Raw genomic sequence first — 18,446 nt, forward strand, 5'->3', positions numbered from 1 at the left:
CGAAAATTTGTTATAGGAAAGCTCTAAATCTTTTGTCCTTTTAAGATATCCAAGCATCTACCTATAGCTTTCCAATGTTCTATACCAGGATTCTTAGTGTATCTAGCGAGTCTACAAACTGCATATAAAATATCTGGCCTAGTACAATGCATAACATACATTAGGCCACCAATTGCACTAGCGTACTCTAATTGAGCAATCGATTTTCCAGAATTTTCAAACAACTTAAAGTTAGGATCATAAGGAGTGCTTACTTCTTTTACCTTCAAATGTTGATACTTGTTCAAAACTTTCTCAACATAATGAGATTGACGTAAAGAATAGCCCCCACTATGTTTTTTAACTTTAATTCCTAAGATAGTATCTACTTCTCCAAGATCTTTCATATTGAATATAAAAGACAAATACTTCTTAGTTTCTTCAACGCCTTTGTAATTAGTACCAACAATTAGCATGTCATCCACATATAGACAGATTATCACACCATACTCTCTAGTAAACTTGGAATAAATGCACTTATCAGCATTATTATATTTAAAACCATTAGAGAGTATAGTAGTTTCAAACTTTTGATGCCATTGTTTAGGTGCTTGTTTTAAACCATACAAAGATCTTATCAGTTTACAAATTTTCTTTTCATTTCCTGGTAGAACAAAACCTTCTGATTGATCCATATACACCTCTTCATTTAAGTCGCCATTTAAAAAAGCCATTTTTACATCCATCTGATGTACACACAAATCAAATATTGAAGCCAATGCTAATAGTACTCTTATAGGTGTAATTCTAGCCACTGGTGCATAAGTATCAAAATAATCGATTCCCTCTTTTTGTCTAAATCCTTTTGCTACTAATCTTGCCTTAAAAGTTTGTATAGATCCATTAGTAGCGTATTTCTTTCGAAATACCCACTTACAGCCAATCGGCTTAGAACCCAGAGGCAAATCAACTAGGATCCAAGTATGATTACTCAATAATGAATCCATTTCATCATTAATTGCCTCTCTCCAAAACGATGCATCTCTTGATTTCATAGCTTTACTAAAAGTTTTAGGGTCATCTTCTACATTTAACAAGACAGGAATCTTGTCAAGTAGAATTTGTCTGTCGCTTTCAACTAAGAAGACAATAGCTTGTGAATCTATACAATCAGAGGATAAATGTTTTTCCTTCCGTTGCCTTTGACTCCTCCTCAATTCACTTGGAATGTCCCCTGCATTCCTTTTATTATTATTAGAGAGTCTAGCATTGGAAATGGGTGGTGGCTTTTGGCTTGAATCTGTACTCATTGTCGAATTATAAAGAAATTTATCTTCTAAAAATTCGACATCTCTAGATTCCACAATGACGTTAGAATCTAAATCTAGCAACCGATATGCTTTTGAATTTTCAGCATAGCCTACAAACACACTTTTAAGTGCTCGAGGTCCCAATTTAGGTGTTTTATGATCAGGGACTCTATAAAAAGCTATACAACCCTAAACTCGAAAATACTTCAAGTTTGGTTTTCTGTGAGAACCCGTAATTTGCATTTTCTAGGTTTTCGCATTTTTCATGGCTTGTTTTCTGCACTTTCTGTATCCGGAAAATTTTCTAGATAAATTTTATGAGCAATTATAGTTTTTAGATAATTTTTCTAGTATTGGAGAGTTTTTAGAAAATTAAGAATATATATTGGACGTGGGACCCACTAGTGCGAAAAGTTCGGAAAAATTCGGCCAATAAGGTTAAGTTTCGGATACTGTATAAAATTTATCGGGTGTTAAGAGATAAGTAGAGAGTGAGATTGATTGATGTGAGAGGAAAAGAAAGATAAGATTGCATTAATGTAGGTGACAAGTGTCACCCTCTTAGTGGTTTGACTTAAGAGTTACTATTCACTATTTTGACTTTTGACCAAAAATTGGTTAAATATCTCAAAAATGCACAAAAAATTACCATTTCTTACCTCTTGTTGGCCGAACCTCTTGTGCAAGGAAGGAAGAAGAAACTCTTCAAGTTCTAGCTACTACTTGGTGCAAATCACCCAAAAACATTGCTTACATCCATTTCTACTCCATAAAAATCTTTCTAGTTGGTGATAGAGGTTGTTTGGTGAAGTTTTCTTGAAGAGCTAGGGTGGTCTACAACTCCTCTTCTCTTATTTCTTAGGTAAGTGATGATTAAACATTCTACTACACTTATTGATGCTTATATGGTGCTTAATGGGACCTAAAGTGATGGATTATGTGACTTGTTTCTTGATTTGAAGTGTTTTGGTGAAGTTTTCAATTTTATGATGAATTTTCTGGTTTCATATGATCTTGATGGTGTGGTTGTTTTTGATGGTTGGTAATAAGGGGCTTTAGCTCTAGTAGGTGCATATGATAGGAAATTGCAATCAATTTTGAATTTGGAAGAATTTCTGGAAAATTAGGGTTCTTGGTTGAACATTCTGTCCGAAATTTTAGGTCATAGATAGAGGCCGAATTGGACTTTGCTCAAAACATGAAAGTTGTAGGTATTGATGAGTTTGGAGTGCCTGCAAAATTTCAGGTCATTTGGAGTAGTGTAGAGTGAGATATGTCGTTTTTACTATTGCTGATCTGGGTTGATCAGAATGCGAAAACTGCACTTGTAATTGGCCATTTTGATTGGAATTGGTTTGGATTTTGTTGTTGGTGTCTTCTGATGAAATGTAGCTGGATGTCTTAGCTAACTTATGCCTTTGGAATTTCGGCATTGGGACTTGTATAGACTGAGTTGTGTTCATTACAGTTTTGTGTGTTTTGCAAACCTGTTTTGGTAATTCTGGTTTAGTATTTGGCACATTTGACCTAGTTGTGCTAGGATTTGGACTGAGAGGCCTTCTACATTGTTGTAGCCCTGTCTTTTAGCTTCGAGATGGTGGGTCTTACGCCCTCATCCGATAAGCGTAGCGCATTTTGTGCCATTACCGCATACGGAGGCCGAACCTGTTTTTGTTGATTGATCAAATGAGTTATATTTTCTGATTTTCTGGTTTGCTATTATGCTTATATATGTATATGAAACCCTATTGGGGTTGTGATTGGCATGGCTTTATGATTCGTTATCGAGTCTCATTGTACTTGTTTGCATGTTTTAAGGCTTACTCTGATTCCGGTCATTTCCTAGCTAACTTTTGTACTTGTATTGCTTTGAGCCTAGTGAACGGCTTTTGGGAAATGAGATGACTTTTGTGTGAGGTTTTGGGACTGATTTGAGGAAATCATGAAGCCTTAATGGCTGGAAAAGTAAGAAATTTAGGGGAAATGCTGTCCGATTTTCTAGGCCGTTTGGTTCTTTAAGTTAGATTTGCCTTTTGATGGAAATGAAGGGCTTTTGGGTTGTTTGCGCCTAGGTTTTCATATTATCTTTTGTTTCCAAGAAAATCATGTTTTTGCACCCTTGCATTAGTATTTTTGGGCAAGGCGTACGACGTGTAGTCGAGCCTCACTTGTGCATTCCGTTTACTCGATTTTGGATATGAAACCTTCAATTGGTTTATTTTGATTATTTTAGGGTTTCTTGGCGATTAAGGCCAATCTGAAGTAAAAACTTTTGAAGTTGAGCCGGTGAGTGTACCACTCCCCTCCATTGCTGTTTACTTGATTTCTGCTCTGCAATCTGTTTATTTGTTCGAGACGAGGGTGTACTTTATCACACTCGTTCTCTAGCCTGTTCATATGCCAATTTACCATGCAAAATTTGAATCTGTTATCTGTGTCTGCATCTGTTCGGATTTCTATGACCTATGAGCTCAATCCTGTGGCTAAGTTATTCGAGTCGGGCCGGCAAGGGCCTGGACGATTAGATAACGAACCACGGTAGTCTGTTCGGGGATTTTGGGTATTGAGACCCTTGATTCCGGGTATACTCGAGTATTACCATTTTGTTCGTTTGAGGTGAGCGGGCCCGGTAAAGGGGTGTTTGGTGGACGGAATTCGGTGATAAGAGGGGTCTACGGACGCATTGGTTCTATATACGTTGACGGAGAGTCAACCGGTTTGGATCAAGTATTGCGCTGGAAATTTGGCTCCTGAGAGCCACCCGTATCCTTCTGATTTGAATCATTGGTTCCTTTGCTTTACATCTGACATGTGTATCTGATTTGTTAAATGTGAAATGCCATGATTTTAATGCTATCTGTTTGGTACCTCATTGAGCGCAAGCTCACCCCTTTCCGTTCCTTTTGTTTTCCTTACAGGAAAATAAACCCTTTTGGTCTGGATTTGACAAATGGCTGCCAAATTGAGCTAGTTGAACATATCTTTTGTATAGCTCATGTATTAAAACCCTAAGTGTACTTTTGGGGCGTTTTCTCTTTTGATTTGGCAAACCGTGTGTATATATTAACTTTTGAAAACTTTTGTATGTCATTTTGATTTGTAAACGCTAAAGTTCAGATGTGAATGTTTGTTGGCTATTTCGGTTGGGTTCTGACGGGTCGGTCACTATTCATGGCTGACTTCGGATTTCATTTTTTTAAATTTTGGGTTATTTTACCATTTTGACTCGTTTACGCTCGTTCGTAAGTTCCGGATCGCTATAGATAGTTCTAGTCTGCATCGTGAGTCCTGGCGAGAGTTGGGCAGGCAGTCCGCTCACCCCTTTGGTTCGCCTTAGGGGAAAGTGGGGCTGTTACATTTTCTACCTTTCCATAATTCATATGGTGATACCTTGAATTTAAGCCAAGTTACTCGATTATGTATATGACAAGCAGCCAGTAAAGCCTCTCTCCACAAATTTTTAGGCAGTCCAGAACTTATAATCATGGCATTTACCATATTTTCTAAAGTCCTATTTTTTCTTTCTACCAAACCATTTTGTTGCGGAGTATAAGGTGCACTAGTTTGGTGTATAATCCTATTTTCTTCACAAAATTGAGAAAAATCAGTAGGAAAATATTCCCCACCTCTATCACTTCTCAAAATTTTAATTTTCTTTCCTTGTTGATTTTCCACAAGATTTTTGTAACACTTAAATATATGAAATGACTCATCTTTCATTTTCATCAAGTAAACATACACATATCTTGAATAATCATTAATGAATGTGATGAAATACCTATTTCCTCCTCTTGTTAGAAACCCATTTAATTCACAAACGTCAGAATGAACAAGATCTAACAACTCATTGTTTCTTTCTGCTTTAGGAAAAGGTAATCTGGTCATTTTTTGCTTGTATGCATGTTTCACATCTTTTTTCCACATTATCTTTGAACGAAATCAGCCTATGTTTAGGCATAAATTGCAAAGTTTTATGATTAACATGTGCTAATCTACCATGCCAGAAAGAATATGAAGCATCAACAACATACACAGAAACATTATCTTTATTGAAACATAGCTTAAACATTCCATCACAAGAGTATCCCTTGCCTACAAATACACCATTCATAGAGAAGATAACCTAATTAGACTCTAATACAACCTGTAGCCTCTTTTTGTTTAAGGCATCAGCCGACACAAGATTTTTCCTAATTTCTGGAACATGAAGTACATTGACCAATATAAGTTTCTTTCCAGAAGTAAACTGCAAGTCTACACTTCCTTTGCCAAGAACCTTTGCTGTATTATGGTTTCCCATCAATACTTCATGACCATTAGGAACTTTTTCATAAGTTTTGAACTGGGACTTATCATTACAGACGTGCACGGTGGCACCAAAATCTTACCACCAGTCACACGACTTGGTTGCGGTAGCCACATGCAACTCAGAAATCATGCCAATGTTCCAATGTGAAACCATTGCAACAATCTCAGCAATTTCTTGTTCAACCAGATTTGAATTTTTGGCATTGTCTTTCTTTTGCTTTTTGTTGCTATCTGCATTGCATTCACGTTTGTAATGTCCCTTCTTGCCGCACTTATAGCAGAATCTATTCTTCTTTTTGTCTTTAGATGTACTTGCTTCTGGAGACTTTCTTTTGGAACTAGAAAAATTCTGTGAATTCTTCTCACTTAAAGTATTCACTTTGACATCAGATTCTTTTTGCTTCTTTTGAAGATTTCTAGTATCTTCTTCAATACGCAAATGTTTCAAAATCTGATCTATAGTGAATGGTTCAGTAGTATGGAGCAACTTTTTCTTATAGCCATTCCAACTAGTTGGAAGTTTGGCTATTATTGCTCTAACTTACAAAGATTCAGATATCTCCACTTTCAAATCATGTAACTTAGACACAATCACTTGGAGATCATGAATCTGATCCATAAGAGAAGAATTCTCAGTGATACGAAAATCAAAATATTGCATAATCAGAAATTTGTCCGCACCTTGTTTCATCGTATTATACTTGTACTCCAGCGCATTCCAGATTTCCTTTGGCGACTTGACTGCAGTAGACAGATCATACAAGTAGTCAGAGAGAGTATTCATGATGTGTCCTTTGCACAACAACTCGTCCTCTGCATGTTTTTTGCATTGTGCGCCTTGACTTCATCAGAATCATCATCTTTAGGCGCTGGAATTTCAGGAAGTGAAGGATCCAAAATATAAGCAATCTTCAAAGCCGTCAGGAAAAACATCATCTTATCCTTCCAATAGGAGAAGCTAGTGCCGTCGAATCTGTCCAACTTCATGAAGTCCTGATTCATCACTTTGAACGCAGATTCAGAACTTGACTCCATTGTTGACAATAACCACTTAAGATTGTTATAAAATGGTAGTAAATAAGAAATCTGAACTAGACAAATACAGAGACTTTGAGGCATGAAAGCACTTTCCTTAAGGTGTTATTTGCCTCTATCAGACAAATTACCTTTAGGATACAACAAAGTCTAAGAACTATCAATGAAAAGTAAAAGTGATTTAATTCTGTCGAAATCCTACTATTTAAAAGAATTGAAGCACCTATCCAAGGCACTATCAGAGGATGCAATCATTATTGAATAGGTGTATAGGTAGTTAACCAATTAACAGATATGTCTGCTAAAATGTAACCGCCAACCGCCAATAACTACCTCTGATTGACACCCTATCAGAAAGCCCCAAGGTGCCCCAAGTGTCATTGTCAAGATTTTATATATCTTGAAATAGCTTTCCCACCAAACTTTCCCTCCAAACTAATATTTTTGGAACAAATTTGTAAAGGAAACAAGACAATGATTCATATATAGACAATGTGCACTCTATCCTCTTTCAATATGGGACAATGAATTTCAACATACTCATTACAAACTATTACCAACATAGACAACCTTAAGATCTTTTTCCTTCTTCATTCATATTCGATTTTTTTTTATCCTTTTCTTTTGGAACTACAATTTTTTTGTGCCAAATTGCCTTGATCTTTATATGAAAATTGGTTTTGAAGTTTATGAATCATATTCTGGTGATCAGGGAGATTACATTTTCCTCACTTTTGAATTAAGGAATTCTCTTAAGTCGACTACGAATCTGCTACTCCATCTCAAGTGTTGAGCAGATGGATTTCCATGGGTTAAGGGTTTGTCGGCTTGAGGTGGTAGTGTAGTAGGCGGCAAAGAACAGTGGTGGTGGTAATTAGTCATATCCGTTTTGAGCGTATGAACAAAGTTGCAAAATTGCAACCAAACAAACGGAGGCTTAGTCTTGGTGAAAATTATGAAAATGCAAATCTTTTCCTATAAAATAATTGCAGGTGAAAATATTTTACATCCAAACAAACAGAGGCTTAGTCTTAATTCTTGGTTTTGGCTTCTTGCTTAATTCTTTTTTAGGGATGATATAACATATTAAAGTATAATCACACCATACAAATTCACATAACATTCTTCTCATGAGTTCAATAATTCACCTAAAGTGATTCAAAATTCAAATAAGTGAGCATTAGTTTGTTATTATCAAAACTAGAAAGACAACAATGGTAGTAAGATTTTCAATCTCCCATTTTTTTATGATAACAAACTAATGATAATATATAAAACTCAAATTTCAAATATTTCAATAAGCATAGCACATAGCTATGCTTAAATTTGTCATATCACATCATTGATTTGTCAGTAAAAATAAGAGAAATTGAAGACCTTATGGTTTATATAAACTCTTGTTTTGATGATTATTAAATAAAGATATGGAGCACTAATGGTTTCAATCAAGTAATTCATTAGATGAAATAAACTCAAGCATAAAGTTTATAAAAATCATTCCAAAATATATTTGGCCGTCTCAAGATCATAACAAAACAACTCGGATAAAAAAGGTATGAAATTATCAAGAATTATTGGTTATATCAATCATGAAGGAAAAAAGTCGCATTCAAATATTCTACCAAAGAATAATGTGGAAAAAAAAGTGAAGAAAGCCCCGAAATAGCAAGCAAATGAAGCCAAGAGATAGCAGCATGAAAAAAAGGAAAATGAACTAGAAAAAGGGGCCGTTGGATGTTTAATTGCAATACTCTGACATCCTACCAAAGAATAATTTCACAAGTTTTATACTTGAATTTACTTCACTTAATGAATCACTTGATCGAAACTATTAATACTCCACATCATTATTGGTTAATCATAAAAATAAACGTTCATATAGACATAAGGTCTTCAACTACCAAGACTTCTTGATTAGTGCGGCTGTTTGGAAGGTCTTCATACCTTCTTGTGTCATATCAAGAATAAGATTATGATAAATATGAATATGAAGGTACTTATTACAATAGGAAAGATAGATTCAAGACCAGTGGTCATGTGTTTTTCATTTTCTTTTAGCTGAGTACACTGAGGTGATGATTAAAATTGAAAGACATCATTCATTGTGTATTAGATTTCTATATTCAGTACCATATTCTAAATTTGAGTCATGTGGGAGATTGTTGAACATTGTGCCTCAAACTAAAGAGTTGTTTATCCAAAGATACATTAATCTATTCATTTTTTTAGAGGTGACATTCATTTCCTTCAAGATTCATGTACCTCTTGGAATTTAGTAGTTCATTTATTGAACTTCTAAATTCATGCGCTTATGATAATAGTAGTACATTATCTGTATCCTTGTATTCCTTATAAATAGAAGACTTGAAAGTTCAGTTGACTAGTTAAATTCCATTTCATTCTTTCTTCCTACTTTATTGTATTGAGTAATCTATTACAAGGTCCAAACCATGACTTGCGCGTGCACGGGACCGAGTCTAGCCATTGTATGCTAGAGAGTGACTAACTATTGAATCATATTACACCATGCACATGTTCCTTTGAGCGTGAAATGACTTTTAATGGCAGTAGGGTATCCTATGCCTCGACTTTGTTTCTAGTTGTCAGTTATATCATTTCTAGAGTTCTTATCTCAAAAGTCAAAGTACTCATATTTTAACACGGAATGCCTAAAATGCTATGAATCAAAACTGAATGCTCTATGTATCTGATTTTTGTTGGCTTCCACTTAATTAAAATATTAAATCTGGTCATTGCTTATGGTCTACTAAGCACTTCTCAAGATACAACTTTAATTCAGATTTAATATTACTCATCCTAGATTGAGATTGGCATGCATCAAGGTACTACGTTTGATTGGCTAACAACAAAAAAAGGATATTTGTGGAGCTATGTAAATGCAGGAAAGGACTCTACGTTTGAGGTACTTAGGAATTACTTTTATCAGTACCAGATTTAGGATTAGTGATTGTCAAGTCGTGATTGATTCTGTAAAGACAAAGGTCCAAGGATGGAGTTCAAAGAGCTTATCATCTGAAGGCAGATTACAACTTATTAAATCTGTTTTAATGAGCCTTCAAAATTATTGGAATAGCATATTTATACTGCGAAAGAAAGTTATTAAGGTGTTGGAACAAATAATATCAAGATTCCTATGGAGTGGTTCTGATAAGTCTTCAGGTATCAAAGTAAAATGGAACGAAATTTGCAAACCTCTAAATGAAGGTGGACTGGGTTTAAATCATTCGAAAATCTAGAATAGAACCTTGATGCTTAGGCATATTTGGGACATCTTTAGTAGGAAAGACGGTTTATGGATTGCTTGGATACATTTGGTAAAATTGAAGTAGAAATCTTTTTGATAGATCCAAATACCTGTTGATAGTTCATGGTTATGGAGGAAATTATTGCAACTAAGAGAGATGGTTTGAAAGCAAATTCATGCGGTAGTGGGAAATGGACAAAACATTTACTTATGGTATGATAATTGGCACCCTCATAGCCCATTAATTAGACATTATGGAAGAGAGATTGTAACTCAGTTTGGTAGTTCTATCAATGCAAAATTAGAATCAATAATGCAGGATGGAGAATGGAACTGGCCTATAGGAAAAAGAAAGAACCAAAAAGTGGAAGATTTAGGCCATGTTTGATAAGCCAGTTCAGCATTTAAACTTAATAGATTCAGATCTTAACATATTCAGACCGTTTGATAACAAAAATTGAACATTTAAATTAATTAAGTGGCATTAAATTTTCTAAGCAAAACTTGCTCTCAAAATTAAGTGATAAGCTATTCACTTATCACTGAGTATCATATGCACTCAAATGTATTAGAATTAATGGATTCAGACTTCAAATTTTAGATTTCAGTTTTCAAATTTCAGTTTTATCAAACGCATCCTTAGTCTCAGCAGTCCCTATAGAATGCAGGCCACTACCTTAGGAGCTGGACTCATTTAGATGGGCAGGAGAGGTAGCAGGAATATATACAACTAGATCAGCAGTACAATTGTTGAGAAGCAGCAATCAAACTGTAGCATGTTTAAACTGGTATGGTTTAAGGGTTATGCACCTCGTTATGCAATCATAATGTGGTTGATATATAAAAATAGGTTGGCTAAAAGAGATAGATTAATGAGATGGGGGATTATTTCAGAATGGTTGGCTAAAAGAGATAGATTAATGAGATGGGTGATAAGCTATTGAATCATCTTATTTTGCTTGCAATGTGTAAAGTAATGGTGAAAATCTTTTTCTCGATTCCCCATTCCTTGAAAAAACTAATCAGTATCTTAATTGAATTTGAACCATTGTGCGAATAGGCACACAATATACTACAAGTATTTTCTTATATCTATACTTATGATAGAAGCCGACAAGTCAAATGTAAAACGAAACTAATGTCATTTTCTAGTCTTGGCAATGTATTTTTTTCAAAGGTTCTTTGGAACCTCAACCTCCCCTACAGATTTTATTAAAAGAGATAAGTATTTCTTGTGTGAGTGTTGTGATATGTATTCTTTTTTTTTTTTTTGAAGAGAATGATTTAATTGGGCATTATGAATTGATAAGAAACGATCTAGGCGATACCCTTCATAAGGATGTTGAGGAATGCAAAACTTTTTACTTGTTTTTGCCCTCTAAGCATGATTTGAGGGCGCACCATAAAACGTGTAAAAAGTTGCATTTCAATGGAGGTTTTCCTTGGTTTTATGGCTTGGGCATGTTCCATATTATACATCTGATTCAAGTATATTAAGTGGAGTTCAAGGATGTTTTTGCTTTTGGTTCTTGGTATGTATATCATGTCACTTATGAGGGACATTTTAGGGTTATTGTGTTTCTGGAGGGGAACAAAATTAGAGGAATTTATAAATTTATTATGAAAAAAAAATTATTCTACAAAAGGGGTTCTTTGCTGACCCAATTCTACGATAAGGGTGTTCACATTCGAGGAATACGAGCTCCGAAGAGATCGCATTCAAAAAAATGCATGGTGTGGTCACAATTGTTCAAAAAAAAAAAGTAAAAAATGAGATGGGCAACTCGCATTTTATAAATGTGAGTTACTAAAAGCAAAACACATGCTCCCTGTCTTTCCTTCTCAGACGCAATGAGCAACTCCTTCAAAACCCTACACCTCCACCGGTAAAAATTGGAAACAAGCAGATGAACCAAAAATTGTCCCCTGATTCGCTACTAAAATCCTTGCAAAAGCTAAACCCATTGAATTACAGTCGAATTAGAGGGATTTTAGACTGATTTGGCTGTGCCCAAGAGGTTCGAGTTGAAGTTCACATTTGCGCTAGAAATCTCGCCAGAAATCTGCAAAACGACCTCCAAAAATCTAGCACAGGCATTGTTGCTACGAGATACAGATTTATCTGGGTAGGCAATCCCACCCATTTGCCGTTGTCCATTTTTTTTTTATGGAATTTGCATTTTAGTTCTTATATTCACTAGTGCAATTTCTTGAGTTAAATGGTGAAGAAGCTATTCGAAATATTTACTTTTGTTTTTTGTGGGACACATTGTCAATGTAATGGATCATTTGATGTGTGAAATTGGCCGAGTGAAATTTGGGGCATTGAGAAAAAAGTGGCCCCTATCTTGTTTGTGCAATCTAGATCGTAGAACTAGTCCATGAGATTGGTATTGGCAACCATGACAGTTCACTTTCTCTTTGTCTAACTGTTATAACAGATCTGAGCCTCATTTTTTCTCCTAATTTCTTATCCACTTGAATCAACTCATCACGCAGCATTAGGATACGTCGCCATCTTCTGCTTTTTGTGGGTGCATTTGTGAAAATTCTTGGAGTTGTGATAAGAAAATATTGAATTGTATAATGTACTATCATTTACTCAATTTTTTTTTTTTGCTAACAACCCAGATCACTACTATAGTTATTATTTTGGTGTCCCATGTTTACTTCAATACTCAAAGCCCCATTCTAAACTAGCGATTTGGTTATTTTTCTTGCTTCTCGTAATTTGTTGAAAGAAATGTTACTCGCTTTTGTACTATGTCTTTATGAATAAATTTGTAGGCATCAATTGTATTGGATAATTTGGTTTTCGCCATTTTGCTTAGTCTTATTTAGTGCTCTACCTATTCTTTTGGCGTGGATTCCATGATATCAGAAAAAAATGGCAAAAGCAATTCACTTTCTTCCATCCTTTTTGTTTCTTGAGTGAAATTTTTTCCAAGATAATTATTTTTTTTCAAGATAATTGTTTGAAGGGACATTTGGGTTTCTTGAGTTTTACTTGCAAAAAGCTCTTAAACTTTATGACAATAGTTAAAAATTGATGTCAAAACAATTCACCGGGTTCTTAATTAACCCACCTTTATAGAACTTGTATATTCCTTATCAATGTTCTGATTTTCCCTACATGAAATTCTTATTTATGAGTTTATGAAGTTTTATATCATGGATTATGTTGCACACGTCCAGTGGATGAATGCTGTAAATTTGCGTTTTGTATTAGAGCGGTAAAAAAGTCGAAGGCGATTGAAACACTAAGCTATTCAAGCTTGGAAACTGAACATTCAAATTTATTGAAACCCATTGGGTTCTTAGGAATTTTGGTTTTTTCAAATTACAATTATTAGTTTTACGGTTGAAAATGTCAGATTCTTGCTTGAGTTAGCAATCCACACACTTACATTCTAATTCACACAATATACAAATCCCAATATGAGTTATCAATGCATTAAAAGTTGTAGATTTAAGATGAAAAATTGTGGATTTAGCCAATACAACATCTAATACTTCTAGTTTGCTATCTTAGCTACAAAGGTTGGATCCATAATGCCATTACCTGGCAAACCAAACCAATAACTTGATTTGAACATGAGACATCTTAAGTGCTCATTTACGATCAAAATTTCACTTAAAGGAGAAAAAAAAAAGGAATGGTAATGGTTGCTGATTTTTGGTAATAATTAACAATATACTACAATTATTGTTTTTCTTATACAACTTAGGATGGGAAAATTGGAATATGCATGTCACATTATTGGTATCCAAGTTAATTTTCTTATTGGCTCAAAATAAATGGCCGAATTAATATAATTCCATTTACTAATACACACCTGTTTTTCTAGTGTAAGTGGGAGGATTCGAACCCTAGATCTCTCACTTATACTTCTTTCTTCCGAACCATTTAATTCATCTCTCCTCCTATACTAATACAAACCTTATGTATCGGGATTGTAACAACAAATTGTTATTGTTATTTTTATGGGATAATTTCAGAAACCTCCCCTAAGCTAAGGAAAGGAGCTGCGCATCTGCCGCCTATTTGTTGTTGCCGAAAGTCCATCAACTGCTATCAACCACGTCGTGACTTGGAGGTTCATCACTGCAATTAGCAAGTGGTAATTTTCTGAGCCCTTGCTGCTGCCCGACACTATTTAAATTGAGAGATAGATTTTCATGGAATATTGTCCTGGAGAGTTTATGGTGTATATATATGTGTCTTTTCTTGGTTTTTTTCATTTTCTTCTGTATCTTTTTTTATCAACAAACTTGGTAGGTTTAGAAGCCATTTCACATCATTTAGCAGACAGGGTTGCCTCATTTTTTTATGTAAATAATGGTGCGGGTAGATTTTTCAAATTGAACAACCAAACATTCCTCTGAAGAAAATCTATAGTTGATCTTTAAAAGCCATAAAAAAGCAGTAAACAATGTCTTGATGCTTTAAGAACGTGCAAGCACTATTACTTTTAGAAGTAGACTATTTCAATATTTGAATAAAAAGAAGGATAACAAATGTTTCACAAAGTAGCTTTCATAATCCATACATGTTTGGATTAGTTGGCAAAGAGTTTTAGCCCATTTATAGGGAAAATTTTATTAAAATTTTTCAAAATCCTTTGGATTGGTTGGCTGCAAATTATTGTAGTTTCACATTCTGCTATATGCATGATATAATTAATATAGCTTTTTCTTCGACTAGCTAAGAAATGGTAATTATTCATAGTGCATTGATACCTAAAAAATTTTGGACTTGTTCATAAAGTGTTTTAGCTGATTTTTAAGGGAGACGTTGCCGAAATTATTTAAAGAGAGTCATAACCCAACAATTGTTTGGACTTTTATACTATTAATTCTAATTTATTTTTCCCAAAATAGGGATTCATTTCGCACAAATGTCTGTAGAAAGATCTTTACGAGTGTCTCTTTATTTGTAAGGTAAAATATATTACAAGGGTGGGTCAATTGTTACTTGCCTTATACCTCCAACTGTACGTTCACATTGCGGCATAGTATTGGATATGAGAAGTTGGTTGACAGAATTTATCAATATATGGGAGTCGATAAGGAGATGTTCAAGTTGAATTTATTTCTCTGTCAACCGTGTGACCGTACCTCTTATAATATTTCCGCAGTGGTGGATGATGAAACTTTGGAGATAATGTACAATGTATGAAATAAAATAGTTTCATACATAGCAGAATTGTATATTGAAAAGGAGAAAATTTTTCAAAATACTCGAGTTAGTAGCATATTTATTCTACTAACTAACAATGTTGATCCAATGATGTTGCTTATCCATGCATGCATGGATCCAACAAGATTGCTATCCCATTCTAGTATCGTAATGCCAAAGACAGCATGGGCATCACAATATACACATGAAGATTTTTCTAGGGACTCATCAGAACCAAGGATCACATTAGGGTCCAGAAGTGATGTTGAATATGTTTACGGTCTTGACTCGATTCTAAGTTTTAGATATTCGGGATCGCCATATCATTTGTCTTCTTATGACTTAGAGTCCACCTTAAGTTTAAGTCGTCCTAGAACAATTGAAGATAATGTGTATGCTAGTGGATATGACAAGCTTGCTGCTTCAAAGAGAGATGATGATCCGGAGTATGATGCAGAAGATGTAGAAGAATCTGAATCGATAGATATGTTCTATAGTAACTCAGATGATGAGCATGAAGCTTGTGACTTCCACTAGGACTTCGAAACCCAACAGCCCTTTAATGGCAATATAAATGCTAATACTGAGCGAGGGGATAGTAAGTCAAACAATGCTTATGGTAGCCTCTCATATGTTCCAAGGGGATTTGCATTCTTCTCTAAGTTGGAAGCATAGATGATGATGACCTTATTGATGAAGGTGATTTGGAGCTCATTATGACATTCAGTGAGAAGAATAATAATTTACGCTTACATATGAGATTTAAAAGCAAGCAACAATTCAGCAGGGCTATTAGAATGTGATCTATCAATCATAATAGGGAGTTCAAAATTGTTGAGAATAAGAGTAACACATAGGTTGCCAAATGCAATTTTGCATTTGACAGGAGCACTACCACTGCAAACACCCCATCATATCCGGCATACGACTGCTGTGTCAGGGTAGTGAAAAGAAAGACTCATGGATTGTGGCAGAATGGATCAATGACTACAATTGTCTAAATGATTTGATGAGTAATACCAATACAAGCCTTATTTTCTTTAGTGACTGCTAGACACATAGTCTGTAGCATTGAAGATGATCCTAGATTTAAAGTCAAGAACATAACAAATCATGCTAAGAAAAGTTTGAAGATGGATATTTCTCACAAAAAAATCTGGTGGACCAGACGTAAAGCTATTGAACTTGTATTTGAGTCTTGGGAGGCTAATTTTGCTGAACTACCAAAGTATCTTGATGCACTTGTGCTGTCCAATTCTCGAACTATGGTCAAGTGGTTGCATCATTCGAAAAGTACAGATCGAGTAAAGACATTTAAATTTGTATTTTGAACTTTTGAATCGGTTATTGATGTCTTTTACATATGTAGGCCGGGCTATATGTGTTGATAGCACTTATTTGCATGACGAATACAAAAGTAAACTATTTGTTGCAGTTACGCAAGATGTCAACAATAAGATAATTTTAATTACGTATGCCATTATCGATGAGGAGACTATTTCCAATTGGTCATGGTTCATGAAACAATTTAGATACTATGTGACCCGTGATCGTTATCCTATTTGTATTATTTTCGATTGCTATAATGGTATTATCCATGCCATGACACAGTTTCACTATTGGAAGGAATAGTTGGCATTTCATAGGTTTTATCTACGACATGTTAGGAGCAATTAATGACACACTTCAAAGATTTGCACTTTAAAAAGTTGTATTGGGTAATAGAAAAGCTAAATAATTACACAAGTGGTGAGGGTTCAAACGGGAACTAAAGAGCATGTTTCTAGATGCGTGGACTTATTTGTGTGACATTAAACCTGAAAAGTTGTGTCTAACATATGACGGTGGCCATTGCTGGAGTATTTTTATAACCAACATATCTAAAAGTTATAATAATATACTTAGAGGGGCACGCCATTTGTTAGTTCGGACTTGTATTGAATAACATTTCATCGAACGGTTGAGTTTTTTGAAACGATGAGAGAGAATGCTAGATATTGTTGTAATCCTTTTCCTCCAAAGATATGACAGAATTTTGATCAGAAAACGAAACTCCACAGGGTTGTGGAGTTTGATGGCTCATCAGAGGTATATAAAGTTGTGACAGATCGACGAATAAATGGCAAAAAGGATAATACACAAACAGTTAAATATTTTAATAAGATATACTCTTGTGGCAAGTGGTAGTAGTACATGCTTCCTTGTTCACATGTGATGGTAGTGAGCATGTATGTTTAAAGGGGACAATTCGAAGTTGCTTGTGGATTCCCAATTTACAAAAAGACGGTGATTTGTGCAATATTCAAAAAGATTTAATCCTTTACCGCATTTAGATACTTGGCTCCATCCTAAATGGGAGCTACAAACAGATAGAAGTAAATATATTGCACATCGGGTAGGATGGGTCCGAGTTGAAAGAAATTGAAATGAGATGGATAAGAGAGACCCAAAAGAACTAAGAAGATGTGTAAATTGTCATCAATCAAGTTATAGCATATGAGACTATCCGAATTATAGATCTTGAATGAAATAATTTAGAGATAGGGACCCATATAATCCTATTAGAATGCATATGTTAAGGAGCAACTATTTTTTGTTACTGTATAATTTATTGATAAATTTCAAGATACTATTTTTTTTTCCTTTGAAGGGGTCTTAGTTCTTAAATTATTGAGTTAGTATGGGTTCCCAAACTCCAATTTTGGGTATTCGTTTCCGCAGTCTTATATATTAGTCCATTCTATTCAATATTTTGTACTTGTAAGTAGATTTATGAGTGCCTGGAATGACGAATTTTGTATTATTGTAGTTATCCTTATAAATATTCTCATCATTATGGCCGACATTCCCATACATCGAGATATGCATCCAAGGCCATAAGTGCATGATGTAATCTCGGCAGGAACTATGCATTTGGCACATTCCATATTTCATGGGCATATTTTGAGTGATTAGCTCAATATCAGACGATGTGATAAAGGTTTTTGGAATCATACATCTATCTTTAAACGGGTTCGTTATTATATTTGATTGGCAGGGTTTGAAGGGGTATTTGAGTGCGGATATATGATGATTGATCATATTTTGATCACCAATTTGGTAGAGCGATGACGGTCCGAGACTCAAACCTTTCATCTACTTGTTGGAAAGACTACGGTGACTTTACAGGATGTAGAGGTCTTCTGGGGACTGCACATTAATGGACCTCCAGTTACAGGGATAGATACATCTTATAATGTCCAGGAGTGGGGAGTCTTAAGTGACGATCTTATCAATTTTTCTCCTGTACCGTTAGACTTTGATGGATAAAAGCTAAAATTGGGGTATTTATCCAGAACACTAGGAATAGAGTTGCCAGCCGATGTTTTCG

This window comes from Coffea eugenioides, chromosome 6, assembly GCF_003713205.1.
Source record: "Coffea eugenioides isolate CCC68of chromosome 6, Ceug_1.0, whole genome shotgun sequence".
NCBI lineage: Eukaryota > Viridiplantae > Streptophyta > Magnoliopsida > Gentianales > Rubiaceae > Coffea > Coffea eugenioides.